This window comes from Castanea sativa, chromosome 5 (assembly GCF_040712315.1).
Source record: "Castanea sativa cultivar Marrone di Chiusa Pesio chromosome 5, ASM4071231v1".
Classification (NCBI taxonomy): domain Eukaryota; kingdom Viridiplantae; phylum Streptophyta; class Magnoliopsida; order Fagales; family Fagaceae; genus Castanea; species Castanea sativa.
In genome coordinates this window covers 19744903-19757676 of record NC_134017.1, presented here as the reverse complement: position 1 = coordinate 19757676, position 12774 = coordinate 19744903, and the positions used below count along the sequence as shown (strand labels likewise).

At 33.9% G+C, this 12774-nt stretch overlaps 1 pseudogene; it reads left to right on the top strand.

Annotated features, from left to right (window-relative positions):
• The first annotated feature begins 2970 nt into the window (after nt 1–2970).
• Nucleotides 2971–9882, top strand: LOC142634871 (G-type lectin S-receptor-like serine/threonine-protein kinase CES101; annotated as a pseudogene).
• Nucleotides 9883–12774: the final 2892 nt, after the last annotated feature.

Sequence of the window (12774 nt, the reverse complement as noted above, 5' to 3'; positions counted from 1 at the left end):
CTGCAAAATTTCCAATTTAGCCCAAGCCCGCATGACGTGTAGGGTTTTGTGTTTCACTCCAAGTATAAAAGGAAAAACCCTAACTACATTTTAAAGGTCTTTGTTGAGTTGATGTTGAATCTTTTGTGAGATCTGAGAAGTGTTTACCTTCATACACACATATAGAGTTATCAAGATCAAGATTCATGTCAAGAACTTGATGATTGCTTCAGTTGCTGCATAAAGAACTTTAAAGAAGATCTGAAACCTTTGAGAGGTGTCTCAAAGTCACAAGTAGGAGAGCTTGTGGTTGCTACAGATTAAAGAAAGAAAAATCTGTGGATTTGGAGTTATCATGTGGTCATGGTAGTAAGTTTTCTTCTTGAGATAGCAATAGGATGTTAGTGGTCTAAGTCTTATTGTACAAACTTCAATTCTTTCATAGTGGATCTGTTTTTACCTTGAGGATAGCTAGGTTAAATCCTCCCTATGTGTTTTACCGGTTAGGTTTTCCTAGGTCATTAGATCTGTGTGTTCTTTATTTTCCGCTTTATATCTGTTTTACACATATCGGTTTAACCTAGATCTAATTAACTAACTTGTCAATCAACTTGGCTTAATATTATGTTAAATATATTGTGTTAAGGGGTCTAAAAACTAACAGTATATATGTTTAATTAGGAATAGACATGGAAGTATTTCCAAATGTAATTAGTCTTCTTGTTGTTCTTGCTTATAAAAAAAAAAATAATAATAATAATTCGATAAAATTGTCCAAGTTGTCTAAGAACAGATATAGAGATTGTAAACTATTGGAATTGTCTCAAATTTTTATTTGGATTTGGTACCCATTTGGCTTTTCTTCGTATAGAAAGAAAGTTCACTTGATTTTTTTTTTTTTAGGGTTTTCTTCATATGAAATTGTCTGCTTGTAAAAAAAAAAAAAAAAAAAGTAAATTATACTTTGTCAATGATATTATTGGTCTTTCTTGTCATCCAAGAAATAGGATTATAAGGTTTATATATAGTTAATAAATAAAGGTTTTGATGTCCTTGACCCAAGGGTCCTCTAATATTGGGTGGAAATAATATTTCGAAACAAGAGTTTTCTTAAAAGTGAAGAAACTCCTAAAAAAAGAGTTCTTTTAATGAAGGAGAAAAGTCTTAGAAGAAGAGTAGTCTCTTGATAAAGTAGAAGACACCTAGAAGACGAGTAGTTTGATACATCTTTTAAAGTTAAAAAGGTACCCATGATGAAAGTTATGTAAGAGAGGTCAAGCGATCTAATCCTTATTGAGTATACTGGGTTTGCCAAACCATGTAAATTATTGCATTTTTAAGGTTTATGCTTGTTGATTCATGCATTTACTGTTATTAGTTCTTGTTCAAATATGTTAGTGCTATTTGCACAAGTGAATAAGAAATTCCACCATCACACAAGAAGCAGCATTAGAGCCCAAGGTTTATACTAGTATAGTTCAAGAAAAAAATATTGTAAGAGTTTGCAATTGATCAATACAAGTACAAGTGATGAGTTTTGTTTTGCAAACAATGATCATATTACTCAAGAAAAAGACTGCTTGGATTAAGGTGGAGCTATCACGACAAAGAAGAAAAATTGTTTGATGGGACTTGAATCAAGGTGAATATTTGTTGGAAACATTCTCAAATTTCTATTTGGACTATTTTACTTATTCAATTATTTGGATTGTCTTGGTGTGGAAGAAATGTTGACTTGATTACTTTTCTAGGGTTTGCATTATATAGAAGGAAAGTTTATTCTTTGTTCAAGAAGTAATCGGCCTTTCTTGTCCATCAAAGGAGAAGGATTTGAAGGCTTATATATAGGTATTATAGTAAAGGGTTTGGTAGTCTTGGCCCAAAGATTCTCCCATATTGGAAGAAGATAATAATTTTTGAAAAAGAATTTTCTTAAAAAAAAAAAAAAAAAAATCCCTCTTAGAGGAAGGGGTATCTTTAGAAGACAAATACCGACTTGGAGAAGTTCACTAGTTCAATTCACTTGCTTTTCTTGAGTTGCTAAGCATTGGCTCATCACTTTATGTTCTTTGTTTTGAAAAGCCACCATGAGAGAGAGAGAGAGAGAGAGAGAGATTTTTTAATTTTCTTATTAGATAAATAATGATAATTATTTTATTTTGGGAAGTATTGAAAGTTATAGCTTATTAGAATTTTTAACTTATTTTTGCTACTATTCATAGGTCTTATTATATTTTTTAGTACCATTTTCATGGGTTCCACTGTACTATTCGGCTAATTTCTAGCCTTTTTCTACCATACTTTCAACAAAAAGTTTTCAGTTTCAGCTAAATAAGTTATTCACAAACAGAACCTTAATTGGACAAGTTATAAAGATTGCAAGCTTTATAAACAGAAAGATTCAAATCAAACATTGGGGTCAAAATCTAAATTTTAAATATGAATGAACAAAATCAAAATGACCATAAACTTGAAAGAGTGTAATTTGTAATTTAAACTTGTTTTGTTTCCTAACCCAATTGTCCACAACTTAAAGCCTTTGAGTATCCCATTTTAATTATAGCCGTCATGCTTGATGGTTATTAATTTGCCGTCAATTGTTTTTAGGTAGATAGTAGACCGATGGTGTGCTTTGAAGTACAAACATTAGATAATTGGTAACACTAAAGATGCTATTATTATTATTATGAGTTTTACTAATGTATGTCCTTAGGGCATATTTTAGTAAACTATTTTAAGAAAATTGTTATGAAAAAATAAAAAAAATATTAACTTTTTTAACAGTTTTTTGAATTCTATTTTAAAAAATGAATGGATCCTATTACAAGTATTATTATTAGAAATAAGGGATTCTAAGCACAACTAAACGACACAAATTTTACATGCTACAAGCGTACGACAATGTGGCCTACAAGAAGTCGTCAGTAGCGTTTCAATTCGCCATTAAAGCTATTTCGGAGCTGAAACTGCCAATCACAAAACATTCTCTCTCTCTCTCTCTCGGATAACGATAATCACACATATATACTCTCTTGTGGACGGTGGCCCAAGGCCAAATGTACAATCAGCTTTCGCCGTCACCTTCACCAACACCACTCTTTATTGCCTTCAAAAGCAGCACAGCCCTGGGGCAACGACCAATTTTGAACCAAATTTTCCCATTTTTGCTATCGAATATGACTCTTACTGCCAAATCTTGGGTGTTCAAGAGAAAACGTTTATTTGGGCCAGAGGTTGAGTTTTGGAGAATGGTGATGATGATGATGGTGAAGAACCAAGGCGAGGCCAAGAGGGTTTCAGTACTTTACTGGTGGCTGTGAAAGTGAGCTGGTTGGGTAGACGTGGATGAGTAGTGAGTGGTTGACTTATGAAGCATGGAAGTTGAAGGCATTGATGGAAAGGTAAGAGCTCTATATGAAAGCTCTTATTATACTTGTAGTTTTGACTTTTAACCCATACGCTACTTTAAAACCTGAAGCCTGTGCCTGTCATTTTATTATGTATGGAAAGAATGTGTCATCTGAGCTATAGCTACATCATTTGCACCTATGGAAGCAGTTGGATATCTTTTTTAAATGACGGAAAATTCATAAACCCATCAAAGTCTATGTACCTTAGTCAATTGTAAACAAAGCCGGCGGTTTTTATTTTTTGGTTGCCCATTGTTTCAAGTGAGCAAGATCCTTACTTACCACTAGACTTCAAAGCATTTGATTGATTTTTTTTATAGTGAGCGATTGATTTACATTGAAATTGACTTTGGGAGCCAGCTGCATTTCATAGCTAAGTCTTAAGTATTTCCTAGCACAATTTATTTTCAAGTAACATGCTCACAATTTGAACCACAGCGCTCCAGCTGACTTAATCAAGTTTTATTTTTATCTTTTTTTCTTCCTCTTATGAAAGAATCAAAATTCAGCACAATTTATCTGCTCCTCTAGGAACAACCAAGAAAAGGATTGTAAGGTTACAAGCTTGATGGAACTCCTTTTCCTCTGATATGTGTTTTGATACAACATCGCTAGCGTAGGAAGAAATATTCTTTTTATTTACTGCCTATTAAAAGTTCATTGAGCCTGACTATTAAGAAGGATGGTGAAAGTGGTAATACTGATGTACTGGTTTATCCAACCAACTTATTTAATAGAAAAAAAGCCTTAAGCTTAAGCACCACCATTAAGAAGGATAGTGAAAGTGGTAATAGTAATACTGATGTACTGGTTTACCCAACCAATTTATTCAGGAGAAAAACCAAAAATTTTAGAACATCACCTGGACGCTCCATTCCATTTTATCAAATGCTTTCTTCATATTAATTTTGAAAGCAATCTAGCCCCCTAATCCTTTTTTGTTTCATTGAGTGAATGAGTTCTTGAACAATAGTGCTATTTTCTTGTATACTCGTGCCATAAACAAATCCTGCTTGTTATGGGGAAATAAGTTTAGGATGAATTTGTCTCAGCCAATTAGCTATAATTTTTTTAAACTTGTTATCCACTTTGTACAGGCTAAGTCGGTAATGATAATTTTTAAGCTGCATTTGACTTAGGGATCAAAACCAGAATTGTATGATTCATTTATTTAAGCATATGACCATTTGGAAAAATAAATTGAAGTTGCTATATTAATCACAGAAGATTCAATGATAAACCAATGACTTTTATAAAATATTTCATGATAGTCCAATAGTGTTTATAAAATAGTGCAGGGCCTGCAGGCATACATGAAGATGCGTATCAGTTGGAAAGTTAAACTTTAAGAATTGAGGTGGTAGAATATCTGTAATTTTAGGAACACTACACACATCAATTCTACAACGTAACTAAATTTTTATATATAAATTGTGTTCATATGCTAAATTCCAATGAGGACACTGACCTACCAGTCTCAAAGTTTGTAGTCAATGAATACACAGACCTACCCATTTCTTAGTTGCTGGGCTAATCATATATCACAAATTAGTTAGGCAGCACTTCTCCCGATGCCTACGCCAATTGAGCATGAAATGTACCGTTCTTAAATTCTATCAAAAACTGTTTGATAATGGCTAGCAGAGCATGAATTGTTTTCCTCATTTTTTCCTATTTTCTACTTTTCCCATGGCCATCTTATTCTCAGCCAGCTGAAAATTTTGTCCAAGAGCTAAAAGATGGAGATGAACTAGCTTCAACTAATGAAAATTTTAGATTGGGATTCTTCAAACTCTCAGGTAAAGCTTACTTAGGGATATGGTACAACAGAAACAACGAGAAGCCATCATCAGATGCCAATCAAAGAACCCAGCTGACAAATCTAGAGTTCTTACTATTGATGATTATGGGAACTTGAAAATTTCATTCAGTGGGGATCAGTCTATGGTACTATGTTCGATTCAAGGAGCAAGTAATTCTAGTGTTATTCTACTGGATACTGGCAATTTCAGGCTGCACCAAATTATGAATTCAGATGGATCTACAAAGTGGAATATGAGGCAAAGCTTTGACAACACCACTGACACACACCAGGATTGAAACTTGGGGTAAACAATAGAACTGGACGTTCTTGGCCTCTTAACATCAAGCAGAAGCCATGATGTGCCTGACGTAGGATCCTTCACCCTTAACATGGACCCTAACAATACAAACCAATCGGTCATCTTGTGGTGAGGTAACATCCACTCCAGTACTGGGCCTTTGTACAATGGCCATTCCAGCTTGATATCGTATGGCTTGTTGAACCAAAAGCTTTTAAATTTGGGATTCATTTCAAATGAGAATGAGACATACTTCAGTTATTCTGTAAATAAGGATTTCAGCACGGTTCCAAGGTTTTCAATAGATTATGGGGGTGCACTTTTGGGTTTCAGATATTCCACAGCATATTCAGAAGTTTTATGTATTTCTTCTGACCCTTCTTTGAGTGTTGGGCTTGGGTGTGTGAAGCGGAAACTTCCTGGATGCAGGAGCCCTTATGATGCAGTCAAGGGCAATTATGGTTCCATGTTGTCATGTCTCAAGATCACGTGGAGCCAAATGGAAATCACGTGCAGTCAAGTGGTGAAATTGCAGAAAGTGGCTAGAGATAAGAATGATAAGAAGATAAGGATAATGCCTCAAGATTAGTTGTTATTTGCAGTAGATTAGTATCAATTGAATTAGGATTGTTATTTGAATAAGGAGCTATCTTGCGATAGGACTCTCTTAGATAGGATTTGGTTATCTCTTGTATTTGAATTCCAATCCATCTTGTATTTAAGAGTATTAAGTGAAATAAGAGGCAGGCAGAATTTTAATCCCAAATATATCTCTCTCTCTCTCCCTATAATTTCTAGGAGGGTAGTCGCCTCGAATACGACTAAGTTATCCATCAAATTGCAGTTCACTGCACATGTCCATAGATGGATTCAAGTCCAACAACAATGATAACCTGAATTTCTATCATTGTCAGGCTGAATGCTTGAACCATTATTCCTTTGATCACTTTTCTACTGCATTTAACAATGGCAGTGGCGAGATTCAGAGCACAGGACAAGTTTTAGAACGAATCCAGAAAGAAACTCACAAGAGATATTGCATCCATATATCCAAAGGTAAGTCTATTTGTTAAACAGATGTACCTAACTGATGCATTACATGCTTATATGAAGATAACAGGATATGATGCGTGGCTTTGATGTCTAGGATTGATAACCTCTCTTTTTTTTTTTTTTTGAGTGCGTAACCTATCTGCTTGCTAAAGATACATGTCTAGGTCAAAGCTAAAACAATTAAGACAATTAGTTTTGTGATAAGAAAAAGGAAAAGGGAATAGAAAAACCAGCACTGGTATAAAAGATATTGTCAATGCAGCAGACAAATGGTGGATATGGCTAATCGTTGCAGAAGTGGAACAGTGTAAAAGGTAAAGGTGTAAAAGGTAAAGGCTCTCTCTCTAAATAAAACTGTCTTTTATTGAAAGAGTACTGAGCAATACAACCACTTAACTGAATAAAATACAATTGCCTAGTTATTTATATACAGGAGCTATCTAATAAAAAAAAAACGTAGAAAAACTAATTCCCACTTTTGAAGGAAAAGTGGTTACAAAGCTTATACTACAACTACCTATGATTAAAAAGAATTTATATCACAGCCTTATCTCCCCAAGCCACGTGGCGGCAAAATTCCTCATAACTGTGTATAAACAAGTCATGGTAAGGTATGGCTTCTATTGTCTCCATTAAGTAGCCCATGTCCATTACCTCATGCTCTGCCCTTGTGATTGTGGTCTTGCCTTTCACTGTACTGGTATCAATTCTGGACCTATCTTCCATAGCACTAGCATTAGTCCTAGCATCACCAGCATTGAGATTGATCTCATCAAGTTTGACAAACAGTCATCTCCCAGTTGTGCATCTTTAAAATATGGAAAATATACAAAGGAAAAGGTAATTTCTTACCATGTATTTGAAGGAGTGTTAATCACTAATGCTCAATCCGTTAAAATGTTTCAAGCTCTACTTTCCGTGTATTTGAATTAGGGGAGAAAAGGATGAAACAAAATATCCTGGTACAAGAATTCGAAGGTCATGCAATGCCTTGCACTGATATGCAAATCTTTAGCTTTGAAAGCATTACAGCTGCTACAAACAATTTCTCAACTGAAAATAAATTAGGAGAGGGTGGTTTTGGACCAGTTTATAAGGTAAAATCATGAACCTTCTTTCTCGTTCTTTCCTTTTTGTTCTTTTTCTTTGGGATAATTTGAACACAAGATCTATCTACTCCAAAGCCTGCTCACTATTTAGCCTATGAGTTGAACCCCACAAGTGCTTGGTAAGATTTTGATAGATAAATTGAAATCACATTAGTTTATGACTAATGAGAAACACTTTCAGGGAAAATTGGTCGATGGGCAAGAAATAGCCGTAAAAAGACTTTCAAGACATTCTAGACAAGGACTAATGGAGTTCAAAAATGAAGTTATACTCATTGCCAAACTTCAGCACACTATTCTCGTGAGGCTTTTAGGATTTTGCATTGAAGAAGAGGAAAATGTATTAATTTATAAATACATGGCCAACAAAAGCTCAGATTTCTTCCTTTTTGGTATGCTCCAGGCTTTGCATAAGTGATTATTGCTATTATCATTTTTATAAGGTCATTGATTATCGATTGCTTGTTATTACTTATTACCTTATCCTTTTGATACAGATTCTAACAGGGACGGACCCAGGGGGCCATTTTTTTTTTTTGTAAGTTATAATATTTTTCACTTTTTTTTGTTAGGCCCCTTCCAAAATCTTAGGCCCCCTTTCTCCACAATAAGCCTAACTAGCCTCACCCAAATAACAACTATCCAACCAAAAAATTGAACAAAAACAATATAAATATTCACAATGGTCATTGTATTTTAGCCACACACACACACACACACACAAAAAAAAAACTATTTTACCACCAAAGAACCAAAAAATCATGTGTTATTGGAGAAACTAAAGCTAAATTTTTTGTAACTAAAGTAAACATTTATAAATACCAGTTGACTTTAGTAAGTTGTTAAAAATAAAATACAATATTTTATTAAGATTGTATCTATTCCTTCAATTAAAAAACTCAAATTCTTTCGCTTCCTTTATTATTTTAATGAAATGTTTATATTATTTTAAATGAAGTTATAAAAAAAAATAAAACATTTGATATTGGGTGTATTATAAAATGAGGTGGTAAAATAGCTCAAGTAACTTTTTGTGGTGTTAAAAATTTTAGCTTTTAGCACCTCAAAAAGCTAAAATTTTTAGCACCACCAATGTGAATGTTCTAACTTCAAAAAAAAAAAAAATTAAATAAATAATCTTAGCCAGCCTAGTATTAAAAAAAGACATTATTTTGTTTTTGTTTGTCTTTATTGATAAATGATTGTATCTTAATGTATTTAGAAACATTGATTTTGAGTATTTATAATTTTTTTTAATATTGTATAGATGCCTAGTTGGAGGTTTTTTATTTTATTTTTTATACTCTGGCCTCTGCTAGCTTAAAATCCTAAATCCATCCCTAGATTCTACTCAAAGGAGTTTTTTAAATTGGAAGAAACATATGGGCATCATTGAAGGCATTTCTAAGGGCCTTGTTTATCTCCATAAATATTCAAGATTTAAAGAAATTCATCGGGACTTAAAAGCAAGCAATGTTTTACTTGATGTTGAGATGAACCGAAAAATATCTAGTTTTGGCTTGACTAGATTATTTGGCTTAAAAGAATCAGAACAAAGGACAAATAGGCTTGTTGGAACACGGTAAGTATTCATTTCAACCTTATGCTATTAAGTTTAGCTGCAGATGAGTTTAAATATTTTTTTAAACACTAAACCCTTCTTTGATTTGATAATTTATCAGCTATATGCCTCAAGAATATGCTATGCATGGTATTGTCTCGACAAAAGTTGATGTATTCAATTTTGGAGTCTTACTATTAGAAATTTTGAGCGGAAAGAAGAATAACAGCCTATATCATTCAAATCACCCACTCAACCTTATGGGATATGTAAGCAATCTAAATTAATAAACTTTTGTAAATTTTATTTGAAATCTAACCTTGCTACTTAATTATTGTGTCTAACTGAACTACTATCAGACATGGAAAATGTGGAATGAAGGGAGAGGTTTAAAGCTAATTGACACAACATTAAATGAATCATGGCCTCCAAGTGAAGCATTGAGATGCCTTCGTGTTGGTCTCTTGTGTGTACAAGCCCATGCAACAGACAGACCCACCATGCAAAATGTTATTTCCATGCTTTTAAATGAAATCATCCAACTACCTGCTCCAAAACAATGAGCATATTTCCTGAAAACAGTTGTAGAAGAGCCAAAGGTACCCAAAAGGAAGATGGATAACTTTTCCATCAATAATGTAACAATTTCAGGGTTGGATCCTAGATAAATGCACTAGTCTTTATAAATGTATGTTCATTAAGGGATAAATATGGTAGTATGTTTATCCATTATATATTAGCAAATTTAGAGTCTATATGTAATTAATTTCTCTTTCTTCTGGCTCAAAAGAAGAATTATTTGAGAAACTTGTCCAAGTTGTCCTAAGGAAGGTGATGGAGAATGCAAACTATAGGAAACTATTCAAATTCTTATTTAAAGTTGATTACCTATTTGGTTTTTCTTCTTGTAGAATAAAATTTGACTCGATTCCTTTTTTGGGTTCTCTTAGTTAAAAAAAGAAAAAAGAAAAGTAATGTAATCCTTGTCAAATAAGTAATTGGTATTTCTTGTCCTACATGAAATAGAATTTGAAAATGTTAGAAAACCTTGAAAATCTGGGTGGGTGGTGTGGGGGACCCTAAGTTAGGGTGAGTGCCAATCGGCGACCTCCAAGGTGACCAATCAACACTTCCCTACTCTCAAAAGTGCCAATCAGCACTCCTTTCTCAAATTGATCCAACTTTCACGTGGCAGCATCAGCCTTGAGATGACAACCAAGAGCTCAAATGGACAAGTTTAAGTCAGATTAGGATAGTTTTAGTTTGTAGTTACAAATAGATAAGCTAGAGTTAGTTAGCCAGAACCAAGCACACTAATCACATGTACAATTCCTATAAAAACTTGTTGAATTAATTGTAGCACATGGGAGAATTCAGTAAACCAATGTTTGGAGCCTTGAGAGCCAATTAGATTAAGGTTATTATATTATAAATAAGGACTAGTAACTCTCATTGATCTATGTAAGAATCCCATTTTTTTTAAACTAAACCTAGGGTCTTGAAGTCCTCAGAGAGTGTGTTGTGTATGTATGTGTATGGAGTTGCCACTAATTTTATTTTATGCAAAGGAGGTGTCGTCTGAGCTATAGGCTACAGCTAGGTCATTTGCACCTATAAAAGCAGTTGGATATCTTTTTTAAAGTGGGAACATTCATAAACCTAGCAGAGTTTATGTGCCTAAGTCAATTGTAAACGAAGCTGGCGGATTTTTTTCCCCCTTATCTCAAGTGATAAAGATATTACTTAACACTAGACTTCAAAGCAGTTAATCGATTTTGATTGCGAGCGATTGATTGTATAGATTGAGTCTGGCCATTTTCAGGTTTCCACTGATAAACAACAAAGATGTTTTTCTTTTTACTTTATTTGAAAGTTTCAAAAAAAAAACTCTTTATTCCAAGGGAGTACATTGACTGACTTTGACTTTGGGAGCCAGATGGTTTCACTCCACACTCTTGCATAGATAAATTTTCCTATAGCTCCATGTAAACACAATTTATTTTCAAGTGATATGCCAAAAATTGAAACCGCAACCATCTGACTTTAATCAAGTGTAATTTTTTTTTTCCTTTTTGGAAAGAATCAAAATTCAACACTATATCAAGCTTGACAACATCCACAGCCAGCTGACTGAAGAATCAAAATTCAGCACAATTTATCTGCTCCTCCAGGAACAACCAAGCAAAGGATTGTAAGGTTGCAAGGATGGAACTCCTTTTCCTTTGATATGTGTTTGATACAACATAGCTTCCTCTGCCCTGTACTCCAATGCCTAGCATAGGAAGAAATATTCTCTTTATATACTGCTTCATATGGTTCATCGAGCCTGTCTATTAAGAAGGATAGTAAGAGTGGTGGTACTGATGTACTGGTTTATCCAACCTACTTATTTAGCAGAAAAAAAGCCTTAAGCACCACCATTAAGAAGGATAGTGAAAGTGGTAATAGTAATACTGATGTACTGGTTTATCCAACCAATTTATTTAGCAGAAAAACCTAAATATTTTAGAACACCTGGAAAGCTCCATTCCTTTTATCAAATGCCCTCTTCTTATCAATTTAGTGAGCAATGTAAGCCCCCGTAAATTTCTTTTTCTTTTTCATTTTCCATTGAATGAATTCGTTCATGTTCAACTAATTCTGCTTTCTTGTATAAGCCTGCCATGAACAAATCCTGCTTGTCATGGGAAAATAATTTTAGGATGCATTTTTTTCAGCCTATTAGCAATAAAATTTTAAATGATTTTCTATTTAACATTGTACAATCTAAGTTAGTAATGATGAATTGTAGAAGCTGCATTTGAACTAGGGATCAAAACCAGAATTGTATGATTCATTTATTTAAGCAAATAGCCCTCAGGAAAAATAAAACGAAGTCGCTATATTAATCACATCAGATTCAATGATAGACCAACAATTTAGATATAATTTTTCATGACAGATGCAGGCATACAATAATGTATACTACAGACACCAATTCTGCAACACATCTAAATTTTAATATAGAAATTGTGTTCATATGCTAAATTCCATTGAGGACACAGACCTACCAGTCTCAAAGTTTGTAGTCTCTGGACACAGCCCTACCAGTCGTCTGATAGTCACTGAGCTAATCAATAATCACATATAGGTTAGGCAGCACCCCTCCCAGTGCCTATACCAATTGAGCAAGAGCAAGTTACTATGAAATTACTTGAATATAAAATGTACCATTCTGAAGTCCTGATGTCTTCCTTACCAGATCAAAGATTGTTTGATAATGGCAAGCAGAGCACATTTTTTTCCCCCCCTCAGTTTTTCCTATTTTCAACTTTTGCCGGGGCCATCTTATTTTCAGCCAGCTGACATATTGGTCCAAGGAAAAGAGCTCAAAGATGGGGATTTAGTAACTTAAGCAAATATAAAACTTTAGCCTAGGATTCTTCAAACTTTCAGGTAAAGCTTACTTGGGGATATGGTACAACAGAAACAATGAAAAGCCATCATGGTCTGCCAATCAAACCTCCTCAATAGCTGACAAATCTAGAGTTCATACTATTGATGATTATGGGAACTTGAAA